Source organism: Dasypus novemcinctus, chromosome 31, assembly GCF_030445035.2.
Source record: "Dasypus novemcinctus isolate mDasNov1 chromosome 31, mDasNov1.1.hap2, whole genome shotgun sequence".
NCBI classification, from domain to species: domain Eukaryota; kingdom Metazoa; phylum Chordata; class Mammalia; order Cingulata; family Dasypodidae; genus Dasypus; species Dasypus novemcinctus.
This window is the reverse complement of record NC_080703.1, coordinates 31818031-31840753: the sequence shown is the minus strand read 5'-3', so window position 1 is coordinate 31840753 and position 22723 is coordinate 31818031.

Genomic DNA, 22723 nt, shown 5'->3' with positions numbered 1-22723 from the left:
GAAAGTGAGTTTACTGGTAACCTTTTAAATTCTATTTTAATATTATATATTTTTATTTTTATCAGTTATATATGCACATAAATTAGAGAGTCAGCTGGTTATACAATATTAAGACAGTTTTTTAAAAGACATATTCAATGGTGTGTTAACTATTAAAAAAAGATACTGTACAGTTTAAAACAAATCTTACACAGCCTTACATTTACATTTTTTTCTTTAAAAGGGGTGAGCTGAGTACAACAGGGGGATTAAATACTTTATAGGCAAGGAAAAAAAACAGCGATAGAACCACTTTATTCATCGTCATCATTTTCACCATCCTCCTCTTCCTTCTTTTTCTCGTTTTGTTCATCCATGACATCTCCCTTTTTCGCCCCATCAGGCTTTCCTCTAGCCTGGTATGCAGCAATATTCTTTCCATATTTCTCCTTTAGTTTAGCAGCTTAAGATGTTTTTTTTAATGACCCCTCTTCCCTATTTCCCTTTCTCCAAAGACAACCACTTTCAGTCTCTCTCTATATAATATTAGTATAATAGTATATAATATTAATGTAATAGTATATATATTTATTTAGGCAGTGTCCAAATTTAATTGAAAGATGAGGATTGGTCCCTCCCCCCCTCCTTCCTCTACTACATATATATACCCTTTATTTTAAATTAATTTAATCATTTTGCAAGCAATTAGAATATGGGCATATTGATTCTTCGTCAGAATTCAAACCTTAAATTCTAATAAGGGGTGTTTATTAAATGCAGGATTTAGTCCACCTATTTGGGGGTATACATCTTTCTTTGTGAGTTGGGTTATTTCTTCAGCTCAGGGAAGACCTAGAACCTTTACTTTGTTCATTTGTTCTATTTCTCTGTTTTCTCCAAGAGCAGTTTCTACTTCTACTTGTTCAGAAGGGGAAAAAGCCAAGGCTATTGATTCTGTTTGCTGCTTCTCTCCCAGTTGGAATATTCAAGAAAATTTTCAAGATTGTTGACCAAGCAATCAGGCTTTGAGGATGTTAAGGGTGATGTCAAAAGCTGAGATGTGTTCTGTTCCAGTGTATTCTATTTTAATGGATTATTTGGTCATATCTGAAATTCATTGCCTTAGGTTGTATCTCTTTCCTTATTTGGTCATTCTTGGTGATTACTTTTATTGCTTCTTATTTTTATTAATTAATTAATGCTCATTAATTAATTAACATTTATCCTGTTGTTTCACTAGGTATTATTAGGGAGAAAGTTTTTACTCCCCCTAAGCCCCTACCTCTACCCCAGACCAATTTGCTAGGCATTGCAGGAGAAATATCTATCTTAACTTCGAAGTCAGTGTCAGTGATAAAGTATTTTTTAAATTTTCATCAGTTTTATTGATACATATTAATAAAGCATACAATCTATCCAACATGTACAATCACTGGTATTTGGTATAATCCCATAGTTGTGCATTCATCAATTCAATCACTATTAGAGTCTTTTCATTATTCCAATACTAGCAGTGATAATAAACAAAACCACCCAGACAAACAAATAACTGTACCCCTTAATATTAAGCAAAAAGGCATTTTGAGGCAAACATATGGTATTTTGGGCTATGGGATCTATCAGTGAATCATGGTCCTGCAGCAGTCCACTGCCTGACCCAGGTCAAAGGAAAAAGAGCAGGTTAAATTTGGGGGGCTTTCTAAAATCTCAGGTCAGAGACAGGAATTGGGAAACCACTGTCTGTGCTGGCATAGGGAAGAGCTAGTGTCCACCAAGTACCTGTTACTTTGCTACAAGGTTTTTATGTATTATTGTGTTGAATGCTTATAAAAGCCTGGGGCAAGACTCTTTCAGCATCAAGAGATGAGACTGAACTCAGAGAAGCTTAAGGAAAACGGAATTGAATGGGCATTGTAGGGTACAAAACGCGCTCCAGTCATGCCCAGAAGATTCAGGGATGATGGAGCTCTGGTTCTTTCCCTTTCACTTGTTTTTTTTCCCTGCAGATGGACTTTCCCCTGGTGAGAGGCTGCTGGTCTGTCGTACCCTCATTCTGTTACCTTTGCAAACTAATGGAAAAGCATTCTTTCTTGCAGAGTCTTTATTTTAATCCCAGGAAAAATTCTGGTTGACCCCACCTACCCTTTCTTGGGGTGTGACTAGACATCATTGTGGACAGCACCCCGGGACTTTAGGGAATGAAGGAGGACTTCAAAGAAAGAAACACTTCAAAGACGAAGACTATATATCATCGCCAGTTCCATGAGGCAAATAGTATCATTTCTATTCTCCACATAAAGCCGGTGGCAAGAGGTTAAATCACTTGCCCTAGATCACATAGCTCAATAGCACTGGGTTTAGAAAGTTACTCTCCCTTTTATCTTCGTGTAAAACTATTTGGGTACCGAAATATTTTAGGGACATTTACTTTACCCCCATCTTTACCATAACCTTCGTAAAATTTTACAAACGCAATGCGACGTTTGGAAGAACTTGTGGTTTAATATGCAAATACTTTTTCAAAATAGCTTTTTTATGTCTGTGGTTGTATAATTTAAACAAATAGGAAAATCTTAACTTTACAGCATTTCGATTTTTTATAATTACAGCCATCTTCGCCGTTTATTTCTGAAGTGAGAACTATATTGGAATGGGTTAGAGATACTGCTGGGACCCTGTCCACATCCCCTGAGCACTGGTGTGGCTCCTGACCCCACAGTTTCCAACTGAAACACCTGCTACTCTTTGCCTGAGGGCCTTCTCCAGCTGCAGGAGAAATGTCAGTTATCAGCAGTCCCTGGAAGCAAATCTCAACCAAAGACTAACAGGAGTTGGTAGATAAACACCCCTGCTGCATCACACCACGGAGATGCATGCTCTACTTTGCCTCCCAGAATTCCACAGTAGGATTGATCCACTGCTGTCCACAGCAGCCCCCCTGCTCAGTAATGGACTTTATTGGCTTCTTTCTCAAAGTCTCATATACCAACTCTCCTTCTGAGGTTCCTGGGACCACCTTCCAAATAAACTGTCTGGGTCACCCAACTTCTTTTGGGGGAACCCACCCAAAGATAAGAGACACATATACACAAATGCATCAGATTTTTGGATAACTCTTACTTTTGTCCAATGCATCCTCCAAATATGTTTATTTTAATATGGTTATTTGATGCCCCCATGGAATACAACAAACTAAGTTCTGTTACCCATTTTCAGATAAACATTAAATTTAGTCAAAATTAAGAAAAGCATTCATGCCATTGTGGCACCTCCTGTACCTTAACATGGACTCTGGAGATGGGCAGCCTGAACTTTTATCCTGACTCCATTGCTTTCTCTTTGTGGTCCTTGGACACGTTTCTTATCCTCACTGTGCCTCAGTTATTTATCTGCAAAATGGGGATAATGACAGAGTCTCCTGCAAAGTTTAAGAGCATTAAATGAGTTAAGATTTGTAATGTGTTCAGAAGAATGCCTGGCACATAGTAAGTGTTATGTAAGTATTGCTAAAACACTTGAATTAAAAACTAGGTTAAGAAGCAGGCTGAGCGCCTGCCTTACATGTAGACATCCCAAGTTCAATCATTGGTATTTCCTAAAAGCAGAAAACAAAGAACAACAACAACAACAAAAAACCCCAAACCAGCAAACAAACAAACAAAAACTAGGACCATCAATGGTAGAAGTTAAGACAATAGATACTTTTCCCAAGTAGGACACAGTCTAACTATTGCATTAGCAATTTATTTGATGGTTAATAATACATTCTCTTTCATATTAATTATATTTTTTAAGCCAGAGCACAATTATGTTTTGGCTTCATGAGCTGTTCATCTTTAATGAATACTGAGTTAATTAGCAAGACCTGTCTTTTTGGGCACTGCATCTGTTCTGCAACATTCAGCTCAGTAGTCATTATTTTAAGACAGCTATTCTCTTTTTCAAAAATATTTGGAGAAGGAAATGAGTAATTATTTTGTTACACCACATTGCTAAGTTTCAAAGTAAAAAAAAAATTGGAATTTGCATATGGGGTATGGCTGTACTTGATAATGACTACATATTTTATTGTGCATAGAAAATATGTTCTTTCTTATTGAATTGATGTAGTTTATTGTTTTTTCTTTTAACAACTATTTTTAATTTGTTTTCAGAATGTCTATTTGTGCCTTCCTTTTGTCCCGTGACTGTCAATCTGATTCTACTCTTGTGAAGCTATAAATCATCCATATTTTCTTCCTTTCTCAGAAGCAACGATCCTCAGTATGTGGATTAGGTCATCATTGTTTGAAAGAATTATAACTTCTCTGTATTAGTCAGCCAAAGAGGTGCTGATGCAAAAGACCAGAAACCTGCTAGCTTTTATAAAGGGTATTTATTTGGGGTAGAAGCTTACAGTTAAGAGGCCAAAAAGCATAAGTTACATCCCTCAACAAAGTCTATTGCCACATGTTGGGGCAAGATGGCTGCCGACACCTGCCAAGAGTTCAGATTTCTTGGGTTCTTCTTTTCCTGGGACTTGCTTTGTTCCAAGCTCAGGGTTCTTCTCTTCCCAGGACTTGCTTCTTTCTGGGCTCAGAGTTCCTCTCTTCCTGGGACTTGCTTCTCTTTCCTCACAACCAAGCTCCTCTGTGTGCTTACTTTCTGGGGCTCCAGCTCAAGACTCCAGCATCAAAACTTCAACTCTCTTCTTTTGTCATGTCTTTTATCTGTGAGTCCCCACCCCTTGGGCCCAATCAAAGCCCTAATCATAATTTAATTAAGTAAATGTGAAACTTCAGACAGACTAGTTTACAAACATAACCCAATATCTAGTTTTGGAATTCATAACTATCTCAAACTGCTACATTCTCCAACAATGACCCTTCATATTCTCATCTGTCCTATATTTTCAGCTGTAAATAACAGTGGTTCCTAAATAACAGTCCATGGCCTGCTGTATTAGAACCACAAAGAAACCTGCATATGTACCTACACACAAAATGTGTTTGTATCATATAGACATTCACATACATATGTACATAAAATGCACAATCCCAATATGCACTGCTCCTATAGATCCTGATAGAGTAGTGTGGGTTGGGGTTTGAGGAGTCAGCATTTTTGGGAAGTTCCTCTGGCAATTCTGTCCTGAGCACAGCCAGTCTTGGGAGACCCTGGATAGTGTGATTCATCCAATGGTCTCCTCAAATTTTGAACTGGTCCTATAACTTTGTCAAACTGATTTTCCTCATTTCTATTTGTCATTGTAACTATTCTGGAACTTTAGTTTTAGCAGTTATTTGGCTTCACCTGCTTCACAGTCACTATGCCCCATTGTAGCCTCTTCTTACTTTCTCTACCTTTCTGACACCTCAAATTTTACTTTATATTAGAGTTATTAAACATATATTTAATTTGCTACTTTAGGTTATGAATCTCTGGAGACAGAAGCCTGTCTTATCCATGTTAAATCTTTCTCAGTCTTAGACCCCACCACAATATCGTGCATGCAGTAGGCATTTAATAAATGAATGCTTGATAAATACCCTTTGGTACTCAGTCTCACGTGTCCAAATTTACCTTTCACTGCTTCCAAAACAAACCTATTATCTGGAGGCCTATCACAGACTCACCTTTTGCATTAGTCTCCGCTCTAAAATACTGCTCACCCAAAACTGGAACATACTTCCTTTTCTTTCTCTAAAAAACATTCTGTTCTTTCTTCCCAGAACTAGTTTTCCAAGCTTGCACTCATTCTTAAGATGTGAAGAAGCCTATTTTACGAAGATTTAAGGCAGATCACAGAGTACAAGACTCATAAGAATTCTGATCATGAAATCATTGTGAAATCACTTTAGCTTATTTATGTACTTACCCAACCACTCATTCAAATATTTATTGAATGACCACTGTGTGCTACACACTGTTCCAGGGACTGGAAAGCAGCTGTAAACAAAAACAAAGATCCTTACTCTTTTAGAATTTACCCGCTTGTTAGAGGTGATAGAAAACAAACAAATTTGTAAATACAGATTGTCAGGTGGTGATAAGTGATAGAAGGCAAAATAAAGCTGAGCAAGGGGAAATGGGAGTATGCTGTATTATACTGGGTATAGGAGAAATTCTCAACTGATTAACCCCAAGTTAGTAGGCTAACACAGTAATTAGGCAAGAGATGATGTTGGTTTAGATCAGAGCTGTTGCATGGAGATGGTGAAAAGTGGTAAAGTTTTTGGTTTTTTTCCAGGTGAGTATAATGAGAGATGATGGCACAGGGCAGTAGATGATGTGTAAAAGGAAGACCCTGTAATGAGAAACAATGCACTATAATTTAGTTTTGCAGGGAAGTCTGGACAGGGAGGGAATGAATGAACAGGTTATAGGATCAATGTACTAAGGGAATTGGGAAGGCAAAGAATTATTAGAGTCAGGAGCAGCAGAAGGAGTGAGCAGAGAAAGATACGAGATGGTGATCAGAGAATGATTTATGTGGTGGGGGAGATTAATTTGTTGGTAATGGCAAGGACTATCTAGGGTATAAGCAAGAGATGGAGGTTTTAAGTTAGAGTGAAGGAGACAGTAATTGAAGATAAAGTGGTCAGGAAAGTGAAGGCATTGAATTGAAGAGATCCTCCACATGGATATTGAAATTCCCCAAATTCTGACTACAGCAGAAAGGATTTAAAATGATCAAGGAATGAGGTAGGGTGATCTAGTGCTCTGTGGATGAGTGCAACAAGGAGGGGAAATTGGTAGTGTTAGTTTGATGCATGAACTTCAATGTTAGGTGGGGAGCAATTAGGAAGAGGAAAGGTAATGGGCTAGAGGTGACATGAGGAGCCAGATTCCATCCATCCTTCAGCCTCATTAGTGTGAGGGGTGTGAGGGAGGAAACTGACACCAACTGAAGGGCTGTGGTGAAAGCAGCCTTATCAGGGGAGAGCCAGGCCTCACTGAGAGCTTGAAGGTAAGAGGAGAGAAAAATAAAGATATTTATTTACTATGTGCTAGGGAAGGCTTGATGACTTTCTATATGTTTCCATTTAGTCCTCAAAACAAGCTCTCTGAGAAAGATACTATTTTCATGCCTCTTGAGAGCATCTTTGCTCAGGATCACACAAGTTAGTAAGTGGCACAGTTGGGATTTGAACTCAGAATCTTAGTGTCCATAAGCACCGTACTATGCCACCCAGAGGAAGCATTTGGAAATGGGGATTTTGCTGATGGCGTACCATAAGCTCCAGAGCCCACAGGGAGAGGTTTGGTGCTTGGGGAGGGGTGAGTAAGTCAGATTAGGGATTGTGTGGAACCATATGGATGAGGGACAAGCTGGGATTTGGGCCTTCCTGATTTGGGCCCACTGGGTTGGTTCTGATGGTCTCCAAGGTAGATAAGGGTGGTGAGCTGTGAGTATTGGGGTGATGATGCTATAGGTAGTGTAAAGTCCCTGCTGACAACACAAGCTCATGCTGATAGAGGGCAGAGGCTGGAAAGGGAAGTATTTTGGGGAGCATAAGGAAATTTGGGACCTCCTCTTTATTCAGCCCAGTATTGTCTTGCCATTTTAAAATAATTCTGCTGACATCCAGAAAGATAGTGGAAACTCACAATACTAAAATCATCCCCATTCTTTATTTTGTGAAATGCTTTGAAATATGAATCTGTCCATCAACTTGCTGAAAGGATCTTATAACCCTTGCACAGTGGCAACCCTTACAAGTTCTTTTACATTATTTACTGTTTTGTAGTTTAGAAAACATTTTCACATACATTATTTCACATACATTCTATAAAATACTGTGTTCAGCCGAGTCCCTGGCATCTTTTTTGGCCCTGAAAAAGTACTTATCTAGAAGACAGACAAAATAAAAGGTTGAATTCAGTGACGGGCAGGAAGTAAAAATGTGAGACATCTGGAAATTCTCAAAATTTTCATTTAAAACACATTTGAGATTTCCAAAATAATTAATAATCTTACATTCTTCCGATGATAGAGTAGAGAAAAATTAGCATGAAACTTTTGCTGGCAGCTTTTCAGGGAGCATTTATTACACGAAATTACTATATTTTAAACAGTATGACAGATCTTCAGCTTTGCACTTAGGAAAGCATATGGTAATAATAGGAGAAAGCATTTTAAGTGTCCGATCTCATCAAACTGCGTTTTCACTCTTATTGATGAGTCAGCAAGAGCAGCACTTTATATATCAAAGTTATTTCTTAAATATTAACTGTTTGTGCAATGGGTGTTTGCTTTTAATAGAGATCATAAGGACGTTGGAGATGGGTTCATAATGGTTCTCCTTTTAGTGATAAAGAGAACAGCAGGGTAAGAATGAATCAGTTAGAGCAGGAGGTAATGGCTTTCTCTTGTGTAGAGAAAGACCTTGTGACTGAGAAGACCACCCTTTTAGGAGAGGAATGGCTTCTTTCCCACTCATGATATCTCCTTCCAAGTGGAGGAAACTCTACTGACAGGACACTTCTGACGCCTCTCTACGTTTTTACTCACTAGTGATTTACTGGATTGGTTAAATTGGAAATAATTGAGAAACACCTAGATCCACTCTACTCTTCTTGCTTTAACTAGTCTAGCATCACCTTATCTTGGTGGGTACATTTGCCCATTTCTGGGCTCCAAATAGTAAGCCTATTTGACTCTCATGCTACCTACCATGTCCTCCAAGTCTCTATCAATAAAAGATGAAATTTTGGTTTCCCTCTGCCATTTCATTATTTTAGTTCTCAAATTGTTTGGAAGCTGAGACATAATGATGCTACTTACTGTGGTCAAGTCATATGGTACAATGGACCTTCTTGGACTTTCGACACTGGGTTAGGTGGCTACCTACATGCTTGCATAACTCCGTGGTTTACTTCCCCCTTTATAATTATTGGCTTAATGTCTGCTTTTATTTTTGCTAGAAAATAACTCCATTGGTAGTAGCCAAGTCTGTCTTGTTTATCTTGGTATCACTAGAACCTAACATGGTACCTGATTAATAGTTGGTATCCAATTTGTTGAATGAGTGAATGAACAAATGAATCAATGACTTACTGCTTGAAAAAAGCATTAAGTTACTAATTTATGTAATGGATGAGAAAAATGAACAAAATCCATTTGAAACTTTCCACTTAAAATATAAAAATAATAAAGATAGATTGTACATGCTGTCCTTCCAGGCTTTAATTATGAGCTAGTTTAAAGCCATTAAAAATGTGTATCTTCTTCATTAGTCATGACTGAATTGAGCTAGGATGCTTATTAAAATGTAAAACTTCATGTTTTCTTAAAGAAATCAGCTTATTGTTGATGCCCAATGTAGCAATTTGGTATTATTTATGAATTCCAAAAATAGATATTGGATTATGTTTGTAAGCTGGTCTGTTCCTCTGGGTGTTATTAGATTGTGTTAAATTCAGAGGTTTCTCTTTTACTTGATCAAATAATGATTAAGGTTTTGATTGGACCACGTCAGTGTTGGGTGGGGACTTACAGAGAAAGCTACATGGCAGAGGAGTTAGCTGGAGTTGTTTGGATGCTGGAGCCCTGGAAAGTAAACACACAGGAGAAGAACACAGAGGAATAGAGATGGCCCCATAGACACGGCAGAGGTCCCAGGAAGAGAGAGCCTGATATTCTACAGCTGACCTTGTGGAGAGAACAGGGCACTTGAGTCAAGAGAGAATCATGCCCTGAGAGAGAGATAAGACTTATCTCAGCCTACAGCTGATATTGGCAGAAGTTGGGACCATGGAACCTTAAAAGGAAGAAGGAGACTAAACTCTTGCAGATTATGGCAGTGATCTTGTTCTAACACGTGACAACAGACTTTGGTAAGGGAAGTAACTTGAACTTTATGGCCTGGAAACTGTAAACTTCTACTCCAAATAAATACACTTTTAAAAAAGACAACAGATTTCTGGTATTTTGCATCAGCACCCCTTTGGTTGACAAATACACCCAACCTTCATTCCAGTGTATTGTAAACTCACTGTTCTAGAGGATAATCATTTATGCTCCAGGCCCCGCCCCCCCCCCCGTTTTGCATATGAAAATACAGAGGCAAAAGTCTGTGTGGTGGCTTGGAGATGTACATATTGTAGAAAAATATGTTCTTAAACTCAGTCTTTCCTGTTGGCCTGAACCCATTTTAAGTAGGACATTTTGATGAGGTTACTTCTGTGAAGGTGTGGCCCAGAATGGTTTGTAATCCTATTATGGGTGGCCAATATGAGTAGAATGAAACTCAGATAGAGAGAAAGTCACAGAGGGAGCAAACAGAAGCTGAACATCAGTGGTAATCAGAAGAGAAGGGAGAGGCCAGGAGACGCCACCATGTGCCTTGCCATGTGAAAGGCTAAGGACTAAGGGCTCCACAGCTGGCCCCAGAATGGGACAAACTTCAGGGATATAGCATTGCTTTGATTATGGACTTTCTCTTAGCCTCAAAACCATGAGCAAATAAAATCACATGGTTTAAGCTGACCCATTGCATGGTATTTGCTGGAGAAGCCTAGGAAACTAAAAGGGTCTGTAATTTAGAAAATGCTTGGTGTGTTCCAGTTACTCTTTAAAAGGAACATTAGAGCATATTAAAATCAGATTTTTAAAAAGCAAATACATTTTATTGGTACATATTAACAAAGCAGAAATCCATCCAAAGTGTACAATCCATGGTTTTTGGTGTAATCACATATTTGTGCATTCATCATTTCAATCATTCTTAGAGCACTTTCGTTATTCCAACAACAACAATAATAATAATAAACACAAACAAAACTCATCACCTCTCAGTCTCTCTATGCTTCCCCTGCTGTACATAGCTGCTATTCTTTTTCCTTCTCTGTAGTATATTTGTATTTATATTTTGTAAAAACTGTCTTATATATGCAAGATCATCCATATTCATGTTTTACATGAGGTTCTACTCTTATATATAGTACCGTGTTACAGACTTTAGCTTTCCTTCTAGTAATATACATGACCTTAGACTTTCCCTTTCAACTACTGTCATACCCATACAATAGCACTGCTGGTTACAATACCATGTTATACTTTCACCATTTCTATTCATTTCCAAAGATCTACAAATAACCTTTTTACCAATTCTCCACAGATTAAACCTCAGCTTTCTGTTCTCTAACCCCATTCTATTTTCTGGTGTCCTATATTCTAATTAATAACTCTATAAATTTACACAATATATTTAGTTCATAATAGTGCAATCAAACAGTATTTGTTCTTTTGTGCCTGGCTTGCTTTACTCAACATAATGTCCTCCAGGTTTATCCATGTTATATGCTTCATAATTTCATGTCTTCTTACTGCTGCATATTATTCCATATGTGCATACACCACATTTTGTTTTATTTATTCATCAGTTGATGGATACCTGGGTTGTTTAGAACTTCTGCCAATCATGAATAATGCCACTATGAACATCGGTGTGCAGATGTCTGTCTGTGTCTCTGCTCTCAGTTCTTTAAGATATAAACCTAGTAATAGTATTGCCAAGTCACATGGCAAGTCTATATTCAACTACCTTAGGAACTGCCAAACAGTCCTCCACAGGGGCTGTACCATTCTACATTCCCACCAACAGTGAGTAAGCAGTCCTACCTCTCCACATCCTCTCCAATATTTAGTTTTGGAGTTTTTAAAAGTGGCCAGTTTAATAGGTGTGAAATGATATCTCACAGTAGTTTTTATTTGCATTTCCCTAATCATTAGTGATGTTGAGCATTTTTTCATGTGTTTCTTTGCCATTTGTGTTTCTTCTTTGGACAAATGTCTTTTCAAGTCTTTTGCCCATTTTTTACTTGGGTCGTTTGTCTTTTTATTGTTGAGTTGTATGATCTCTTTGTATATCATGGATATTAAGTCCTTATCGGATATGTGATTGCCGATATTTTTCCCATTTAGCCGGTTGCCTTTTCACCCTTTTGACAAAGTCCTTTGAGGTGCAAAAGTGTTTAATTTTGAGGAGATCCTATGTATCTATTTTTAATTTTGTTGCTCATGCTTTGGGTATAAGGTTTAAGAAACTACTGCTAACCACAAGATCTTGAAAATGTTTTTTTAATGTTTTCTTTTAGGAGTTTTATGGCTGTAACTTTTATATTTATGTATTTAAAGATTTATTTATTTATTTATTTCTCTCCCCTCGCCCCCACCCTGGTTGTCTGTTCTCTGTGTCTGTTTGCTGTGTCTTCTTTGTCCGCTTCTGTTGTTGTCAGCGGCACAGGAATCTGTGTTTCTTTTTGTTGCATCATCGTGTTGTGTCAGCTCTCTGTGTGGGCGGCACCATTCTTGGGCAGGCTACACTTTCTTTCGCGCTGGGCGTCTTTCCTTATAGGGCACACTCCTTGTGCGGGGGACACCCCTGTGTGGCATGGCACTCCTTGCATCAGCACTGCGCATGGGCCAGCTCCACACGGGTCAAGGAGGCCTGGGGTTTGAACCATGGACCTCCCATGTGGTAGACGGACGCCCTAACCACTGGGCCAAGTCCGCTTCCGGTCACTTTTATATTTAGGCCTTGATCCATTTTGAGTTAATTTTTGTATATGATGTGAGATAGGGGTCTTCTTTCTTTCCTTTGGATATAGATATCCACTTCTCCCAGGACCATTTGCTGAATAACTCAAAACTATTTCTGAGTTCTCAATACAGTTCCATTGGTCAATGTGTTTGCCTTTATGCCAGTACCATGCTGTTTTACCACTGTAGCTAAGTAATACACTTTAAAGTCTGGCAGTGAGAGTCCTCCAAGTTTGTTCTTCTTTTATAAGAGCTTTTTGGTTATTCAGGGTCTCTTACCCTTCCAAATAAATTATCACTTCTGCTAAAAGGGCTCTTGGGATTTTTATTGGGATTACATTGAATCTGTAAATCAGTTTGGGTAGAATTGACATCTTAATGATATTTAGTCTTCCAATCCATGAACACAGAATGTCCTTCCATTTAATTATTCTTCAGCTTCTTTTAGCAATGTTTTGTAGTTTTCTGAATACAGGTCCTTTATGTCCTTGGTTAAGTTTATTCCTAAATATTTGATGGTTTATTTGTTATTATAAGTGGAATGTTTTTCTGATTTCCTCCTGAGATTGCACATCTGTAAGTGTATAGAAATACTAATGATTTTTGTGTATTAATCTTGTATTCTGCCACTTTGCTGAACTTGTCTCTTAGTTCTAGTAGCTTTGTTGTGTTTTTTTCAGGAGATTCTAGATGTAGGATCATATCATTAGCAAATAGTGAAATTTTACTTCTTCTTTTCCCATCTGGGTGCCTTTTATTTCTTTATATAGCCAAATTGCTCTAGCTAGAATCTCTAGCACAACATTGAATAACAGTAGTGACAGTGAGCATCCTTGTCTTGATCCTAATCTCAGTGGGAAAGTGTTCAGTTTTTCACCATTGAGTACAATGCTCATTGTAGGTTTTTCATATATACACTTTACCATATTGAGAAAGCTTCCTTCTATTCCTATCTTTTGGAGTGTTTTCACCAAGAAAGGGTCCTGTATTTTGTCAAATGCCTTTTCTGCATCAATTGAGAGGATCATGTGATTTTTTTTCTTCAATTTATCAATGTGGCTTATTACACTAATTGATTTTCTTGTGTTGAACCATCCTTGCATACCTGGAATAAAATCCACTTGAATGTGATATATAATTCTTTAATGTGCTTTTGGATTCTGTTTGCAAGTATTTTGTTGAGGATTTTTGCACCTATACTTATTAGAAAGACTGGTCTGTACTTTTCTTTTTTTGGAGTACCTTTATCTGGTTTTGGTATTAAGATGATGTTGGCTTTATTGAATGAATTTGGTAGTGTTCTTTCCTGTTTTCAATTTTTTGGAAGACCTTGAGAAAGACTGGTATTAGTATCTCTTTGAATGATTGGTAAAATTCACCTGTGTATCCATCTTGTCCTGGGATTTTCATCTTTTGGTGGTAAAAACAGATTTTTATGGACTAACAGGAAAATTTAAATATTTCTACATAGAAAAGACTTAGGGGATAGTGGAGTAGATAATTGTGATAATTATTTTCAAAACAATACATATTATTTATACTTAGAAAACATTGGATTGAGACTCTTAAACAAAGCTTGCAGAATTGGAATCCCCATTCTAGGTCTAATTCTACATATAACTTTTAAGGCAAGACCAGAAAGAAAGTTTATCTTGGTTCTCAGTTAACTACTTCTCTCACTAAGTGAAATGCCATGCTATTAAAGTTATCAATTATTTAATATAAACCCTCAGATATCTGGGGGTTGGCAGGTGGAGTTGACTGTAGTCAGATGGTCACTGAGGATGGAGTCATTTGAAGTCATCTTCATTCACATGTCTGGCACCTGGAACCCTCAGATGGTTAAAGGAGATTCAGGGTGTTTGCACATCTTTCTCTCTCTCCTTGTGGCCTATTCTTGTGGTCAGCTTGAATTTCCTCAACTCATGGTGGTCTTAGAGGTGCTGGACTCCTTATATGGTGCTTGCCCTCTGCCGAGGAGAGTTTTCCTAGAGGAAAGAGTTGGAAGCTGTCAGTTTCTAATTACCTAGGCTCAGCGTTGGAAGTGTTACTTCTGCCATATTCTATCAGTGAAAACAGTCAAAGAGCCCACCCATTTTCAAGAGGAGAGGATATAGGCTCCATCTCTTGATGGAAGAATGTCAAAGAAAGTGTGGCCTTCTTTTTCCTACAGCATTTGCGAACGCCTCCTCAGCTTAAAGTTGTTCTCAGTAGCATCATTTGGTTGTAGTAGAATAAATGGAATGTGTTAACTTAAAATTATTTCTTAAAAAATCATGTACTCATGAAATTAAGCAATACTAAATTTGAAATGTGTCTATATTAAATGTACATTGGCCATTGATTGTTGTAGGCTATTTAAAATTCTAACTTCAGAAGCTAAAAAAGTTATAAAAAGTAGAATAGATGAAATTTAATTTTCTTTCCATCAGTTTATGAAATTAATTTATATCTTAATGTCTCATGGCTGGTGAGTGTTTGCATGAAATGTCTTTGAATATTTATTAGGTCTTTATATTATGCACAAGCAAATAATTTTGGTGCCTTCGATTATTTTTGTCAGCTGAGGAAGTAAACTTACATATCCTGTTCACTCCTTTCAATGACAGACATTTAGACAATTAAAGGAGGGATTTGTAAAGCCCAAAGGAAAATTACATTTCTCTTTGGTGGGGAGGAGTTGAAATGAATGTATTAATATTTTTTATCCTTTCATGTGAAATTATAGGAACCAGTATTTGGTGTATGTTTTCCCCTTCATGCATAACCTGGGTACTTAGCTGTACAAATTCCCAAAATCTCTTGGGTGACATAATTCATTGTCAGAGCTATGGTTCTATTGTGTATTTCTTGTTATAAGTAATAATACTTTAATACTAGCTAATATTTGTTAAACAAAAATTCTATAGTAGGTTCTGTAATAAGTACAATTCATGCATTATCACAATTAATTCTCTCAAAAGCAATGAGGTACGTGTTAATGTTATCCCCATTTTCCAGATAAGAAAATTGAGGTCCTGAGAGATTAATTCACTTGCCAAAGTTCATGTAACTAGTAGTTGGTGGTTTGGGAATTCATATATAAGCATGTCTGATTCTGAGCCTACATTCTTAATTACCTTGTCATATACCCTCCAAATATGCATTGAGTGATTCCAAAATCTGTGCATCTCATACAGTTTTTACTGTGGCTTATATAGACCGGGTATAAACTGTAGGGGTCTAACCATTAGACCCACTTTCCTATTGTGAAAGGCCTTGATAACAAAGAATTGGAGAAAAAGGAAAATAAAAAAGTAGAATTGGCTTGCTTCTATTATAGTAACATTTAATTTATAAGAAAGGAATTTAATCTATACATATAATTTTATGTTATATGACAGTATCCTATAAATATAGAATATAGCTTAGTTATTTAGTCACATTTACCTTAATAATGTTCTAATTAGATAATCCAAATTCATAGGCAGCCTATCACCTACCCATAAAATATCTCCCACCACAAAAGCAAAATTGTGGGGATTTTGTACTTATCTGCTTCAGCGATGACTGTGCGTCAATTTTCCTAGAATAAGTTCTTGGAATATATTTATGAATAAAAATGACAAAGATTCCTGCTCTTTTAGAACTTACATTTGAGTGGAAGATTCAGATAATACAGAATAATTAAAATAACTAATTATATTGCATGCTAGCAAGGGATACTTGCTATGTAGAAGGAATTTCAGAGCCAAGAAAGTGTGCTTGGAAATACTGGTAGGAGATGGCTTATAGTTTTAATTATAGGGAGATCAGGGCAGGCTCATTGAGAAGGTGACATTTCAGAAAAGACTTCAAAGAGGCACATTTCCCAAGTGGATATCTTGGAGAAGAGATTTCCAGGGAGAGGGGACAGCCAGTGTAGAAGGATGGAGTTACCATCATCAACTGAGAATGGAGAAGGCTGAGTGGGGAATGGATTTTGGGGAAAGAGCAGGAGGTCTTTTTTGGTTAAGTTTTGAGGTATCTATTAGATATCTGCATGCACATTCTAAATAGACAGTTGGTGTAAGATTTTGGAGTTCAGAAGAGAGAAGTTGGGGCTAAAGTTAAGGATTTGAAGTTGTCAGCATATAAGTAGATGGTATTTAAAATTGTGAGAATGGATGATCTCACCAAGAAAGTGCATGTGATTTTAGGTAAGAAAGGAGGACTAGAATCTGTGACATGGGCTCTCTAGTATTACTAGGTTAACAGAAGAGGAGAATTACCAAGGCAACCAAGAAGCAATGGCCAGTGATGTTCCTTCCAAGAAAGACTGGTATTCTAGAAGCCAAGAAGAGAAAGTGTGTTGATCAAAATAAAGTATAATTGAGACTTGATCATTGGATTTCACAATTTTGGAATCTCAAATACCTGCTCACGATTAGGCCTTGCAGGAGTTTTGAGATGCTGTATGGCAGACAGCTAGCTTATTAGAATAATGAATGATAGTCCTTAGTAAACTTTAGTAAGTGTTAATTTTAGTTTATAAATGCCAAATTTCAATTCTGTTCCATAGCTCATGTACAGGCTGTATAGCACAGAGCTCTGTAAACACAATGCCCCAGGTTCAGATTTTATCTCCACTGCTTATTCACTAGGTGATCTTGAATAATGTATTGAGACTTTTTGTGTCTTTATTTTCCCATCTGTAAATAAGGATGATAAATTACCTATCTCTTAGGTTTGGTGTGAGGAATAAATAAGCCAATATATGTACAGTATTTATTAGAAAGCCTGAAAAATAATAAACACTCAACAAATGCTAGTTATTATTATATCTTATTAACAGATTGTACAAATATGATGAAATGATAAAGGCAATGGACTTTATTTTAGGTGTATCACTCACTAGAGGGACCAAAGAACTTGCAGTTTTAGACCATTTGTTGATCTCTCAGGACAATCTTGTGGCTCTCTTAGTCCATAGCCCACACCCTAAGTGCCCTTGGTTCAAGGGAATAAATTGGGGTCCATGTCAGAGTCCACTTTTGTTCAGGGTTTGAAATGGGGGAAAAAGGAAGTGAAATGGTTTTCTTAAAACTGACCCTATTTTTTTGCTTTCCCTTCCCACACTCTTAACTTTTGGAAAAGAATGGGAAAAGCAAAAAGAAGAGGTTGGTAAAAGTCAATGAGGTTGAAGGACATGCAGGAGGACCATTTTAGAAATGGTCTCTATTTACTTGTGGGCATAAAATAATAAAAAAAAATAATTTTTGGTTTGACTCCTTTATTGTCAAAGAATGAAGAGAACAAAATGGCCATGGTAAGAAATATTTTTCTCTTCAAAAAATTACATGTTGGCATGCCTATAAGTTTGGGATCAGATACTTTACCTTTGAATGGTATCAACATGGAACTAATGTAAACCTTGGGGGCCTTTACCTTTTGGGTCAGTATTTCTTTTTCCTTTCAATCTCCACCCAGAAACAGTGAACCCAAATGACGCCTGAAGTCATCATCACAGAGAGCTGCCATTGTTCATAAAAATCAATCTTTTTTTTTTTTTTCTGTCTTTGAAGGCAAATCATGGGGAACCTGTTAGAGAGCAGAAAATTCATCTTATCAGCCTTTTGTGCTCCCAACTGGCATAATGGTTTATACACTCAATAAATGTTAAATGGAAAAATTAACGTGGAAAAATAATTTACAGGCACATTAGATATGACGTGATTGAGCAGCAACCCATGGATGGCCAAGTTTTGATTAAGTGGGTCTAGCTTGTTAAGATATTTTTATGTGTGAACTGGGCATGGATATCCCAGACCACAGAAACCAGGTGTGCAAAAAATGTAGCTTTAAAATTTTTCTTTAACTCAACCTACTTTCTACTTTGAATTCCTCTTTCATCTGATGGCAGAACTACAACAATCTTAATAAATTCTGAAAAACTTTATGTGGAAAATGTTCTTATGCCCCAAGTCCATCATCTTTGCCTCATTTCTGATTTAAGCCTTAGCTGTGTGCACAATTCCACATGGGCCTTGATTATTTCCCACTGTCATCCTCTATTCTTAGGTCTATGAACTGAGCCTTTGATTTTTGATTGGAGGGTTCTGCTGAGCCCGTGAGCCAGTGGGTAAATACTGCAGTCTCTCAGCCTTCAGGTGGACTCAAGAAATCCCAATGGAATTGAGCTCCCTTTGTCCACAGTGGCTACCTCAATGACACACCTCATATTGTCTCGTCCTCTTTGGCCATCACTCTCCCCAGTCCCTCGATTCTGCTCTCTAGGATCACCTCCCCAATAAACTACCTGCACACAAATCCTATTTCAGGCTCTCCTTTTTGAGAAACCCAAAGATGCATCGTCATTTTACATTTAACCTCAGCCAATCCAGGCATTTCTTTTCTCCCCTACTCCCTAGAGAAACAGCTAAGATTTCAGGGAGCTTACGGAGTGTCATGTTTTACAGGAAGAAATTTGGAAATTTTGGGCTTCTGGTTTTTGCTGACATCTGCTGCAGTGGTCCACGTTGCTTTCAACCATCACTCCCCTTCCACCCTGGCTTCTGCTGAAAGGTCTGCATTCCCATTGACCTCTGGCTACCATTCTTGAACTCTTTAATCCTTCTCGTCATGACCTTGAGCCTTTTCTCATGCAGCTCTCTAGTGATCTTGGGAATTTTTAGGTATTTCCTGAGATCACCTTTGCTGACATCATTTTTGTTCTACCTGCGTTAAGATGCCAAGCTAGTGAGATGCAGAAGAAATCAAAGAACCTGCTTGCTTTCAAGGGTTCTGCCAGAGACTTGAAACACAGATCTTTTTCTGCCCTTTGGCCTCAAAACTGATCTGGGGGAGTTTAATCATCATTCCTCCTCACACTGGATTTTAGGTGGGAAGGAGAAGATAGGACCTCCTTGCAAGGAGCCACACGATCATCTCATGGCCTTACTTCTCTTCTGCCTCTGCCTCTTTTTACCTTTCCTTCAACCCTCAAATGCATTGTAGCCAACACTGTGGATATTCTGCCCTTTTGTTTCTCCTTTCAGCCTCTACCAGTTCCCCACCTAAATACCCATGGTTGTCTCTTCTCTTCCTCTGCTTGAGGACTTTTTCTGCCATCATGGGAGCATGCCCAGCTGTGTGGCACAACCCAGAATTACAGGCATATTGACACCTCTGTGGGCAACTGTTGGCCAGCAGGTGATGAGATTTGGAGTACAGCTGCTTGCCCTCCAGTGGAAGGATGCTGAAGGATGTTTTACTGTTCTTCAGAGGGTCCCCAGTAAGATTTAACCCCAATTACACACTGGTAACCAGCTTGTTAGCACAAGTTTTTGGCTTTCCTCCCCCCTGTCTAACTTCCCCACTTGTGCTTGTCCCAAATAAACTGTTTATACCCAAGTCTGTGTCTCAGGGACAAAAAATCTCTTCCAGGAATGGGAAAACTTCTCTTGGCATGCATTCTTTGAAGCCTTCCTGGGATAGCTAGACTGTTTTAGTTTTAGGCAATAAAAGCCAAGGATTTTCCATTTTTCTTCTCTTTACTTTCTTGACAATACAGATGTCAAGAAAGAGAAGAAAAATGGAAAATCCAAATGGGTAAAAGCTACAGGTTGAAAGGAAGTGAGAAAGACCAAAACAAACGTTCATGCCACTATATGTGTCTGTCAACTGGGAATGTATCCCAGATCAAGAAGGACAGTGCTTGGTTAAGAGGTTGCTGTCATCACCTTACACACAGTATTGCCACTCCTGGCATTGCAGCCAAACATGCTGGGGTTTTTAGCCCATCTGTCATACATTGCCATGAGGAGCTATTCTCAGGTTATATCCATCCATGCAAATAGGCCAACAGCAGGTATTCCTAAGGTATATAAAGACAGTGTCCCTGGGCAGCTGTTGCTGAGTACAGATGTGGGCACTCAAGCAGCCAACAAGCTGCTGAAAGCAGGTGCCAGGCTTAACCATTCAGGGAAGATTGATTCTATTGTCAGCTGGGTTTATGATTGGGGAACATGCGTCACTGAGCTGCTTTTTGATTAAGTCAAAGAAAAATGCTAAGGATGTTTTCTTGCTGAATGGATGGGATTTTCTGGTAAACAATAAACACCATAGTGTAGGAACCAGCCCTTTCTATGAAAAGTGTATAATTTAGAGGTATTAGCATGTTCCAAGGTCATTTCACAACTATTTCAAATAACTGGCTCAGTGTGAAAAAAAGCCAGGCAAATTGCAATGAAAGTGAGGTGATTTAACCTAGACATGCAGGTCATTCCTTTAAGAAAATGTTTATTTTTTTCAGGTAGAACAGATGAGTGAAGATGCTCTTGGGGGGTGTTTGGTTGAGTTCTCCCAGAAGCAGACCCTGAGATAAGGATTTGAATGCACACAGTTTATTTGGGAAGCACAAATAGGGAGTGGAGAGGTGAGGAAGGGAAGGGAAGGGAAGGGAAGGAAGACAGCTGGGGCTCAGTTCAGGGGGGAATTCTGGGTGTCAAACACACCTTAAAGATGTCTCCCCCATCTCCACCCTCAATCTCAAGGTGACAAAGTTGGGTGGAGGTATTGATTCTCCAAGTCTTTTCAGTTGTTTGCTGGAAGCTTCTCCCTGGGGCATTGTGGTGGACATCCCAATATGCCACTCAGGCTACCCTTCAAGGAAGGATTTGTTGCTCCTTGGGAGGGCTGTGAGTGGGCAGCCTCCAGCAATTGCCTCGGCTGCAGAGAGCCTCATTGCCTGAGATCAAACCCTTCCCTGATAGCCACATCCAACAACTGATTGGGATGGCGGTATAAAGACCTGGCCTTTTCCATCCAACTTGAAACAATTTCAATTTAGCTCCAGAACTCCTCATAAGGTTGGCCAAAGATGCTACTGGGCCTGAAACATGGCTTGACTTCTCTCTCTACCCCATCCTATTTCTTTCCCCTCTTTTGGACAGATTTTGATCTCGAGAGAGCTCTTTAATAAACGCCATGCACACAAAATTTATGACAGTCTGCTTCCTGGAGAACCCAACTTGGCAAGGCATTAATTCCCTGGCACTCGCGGACAGCACCTCAGGCAGAGTCCCAGGCATTTTCAGCAGGAGGTTGTTGGCATATACCGAGGGGAAGAGTGTGGAGGGCAGGACTCTATATGCTACAGCGCTGGTAGCATGACAACAATTTCTTTGTTTGGGCTGATCAGGGAGGGTGAGCTCAAATGAGGGCAAAGGGAAACAACAGATGTAATGAAAGTCTGGACAGCTGGGAATGGGGCCCACTGAGGGGTGAGTTGGTGTCCACTCTAAGGGTGGTGGTTTAATAGCCCCAGGAGATTAGTGGGAGGGCAGCAGGTGGATACATGGGGGTAGAGAAAATGGGAATTGGGGGAAGAAATGATACTAGTTCAGAACAGTACAAAGGAGACAATGGCGACAACATAACCGATAATACCTAAACTACATGTGAGGAAGTGAAAATGACAGCAGGATGGAATAAAGTCATGGAGTCTGAAAATGAAGTCACCTACTTCTCCTCAGCACCTGCCCCTCCTGCAGGGTTTCTCTCTGTGAACAGCATCACCATCCCCTGACTGCTCAAGATGGACCCCTGAATAGGAAATTATAGTGGCCAAGTGCACAGGCTCTGGACACGATTGTCTAGATTTAGACCCCAGCTCCCCTCTTTGCTAAGCAGCATGACCTTAGATAAATTACACAGTCCTGAACTTCAATTTCCTCATCTGAAGAATGGGGTGATAACTACCTCACAGGATTGTACTGAGGATTAAATGAATTCATGGATGCAAAGTCCTTAGAAAGAATAGTGTCTGGCACATAGTGGGTACTCTGTGTTAACTGCTGTTATTGTTGTTACTATTATTTCTCTCCCTCACTTGGCTAATTCTGCCTTCTGAGTATCCTGAGAACTGTCCAGTCCTCTCTGTCCCTATGGTCACCACTTTAATTTAAGCCTCTATCATTTTCCTTTCAGATGGACCCCTGCAGTGTTTTCTGTCCAGCTTACTCTCGGCATGCCCCTTCTCCCTCTTGTCTCTGCAATGTGGTTGGAATGACTGCCTTGTTTAAATGTGTATTTGATTATGACAGTCCCATTTTTAATGAAGTCTTCAATGGCTCCCACTGTTCCTTGAATAAAGTCCAAACTTTTCCCTGTATCCGCTATGGCCCTGCTGAAACTGTGCGCTTCTGCTCTTCTGCACACTCTGTCCCACTCGCGTTCGGTTTCAGTTCCATCCTTCCT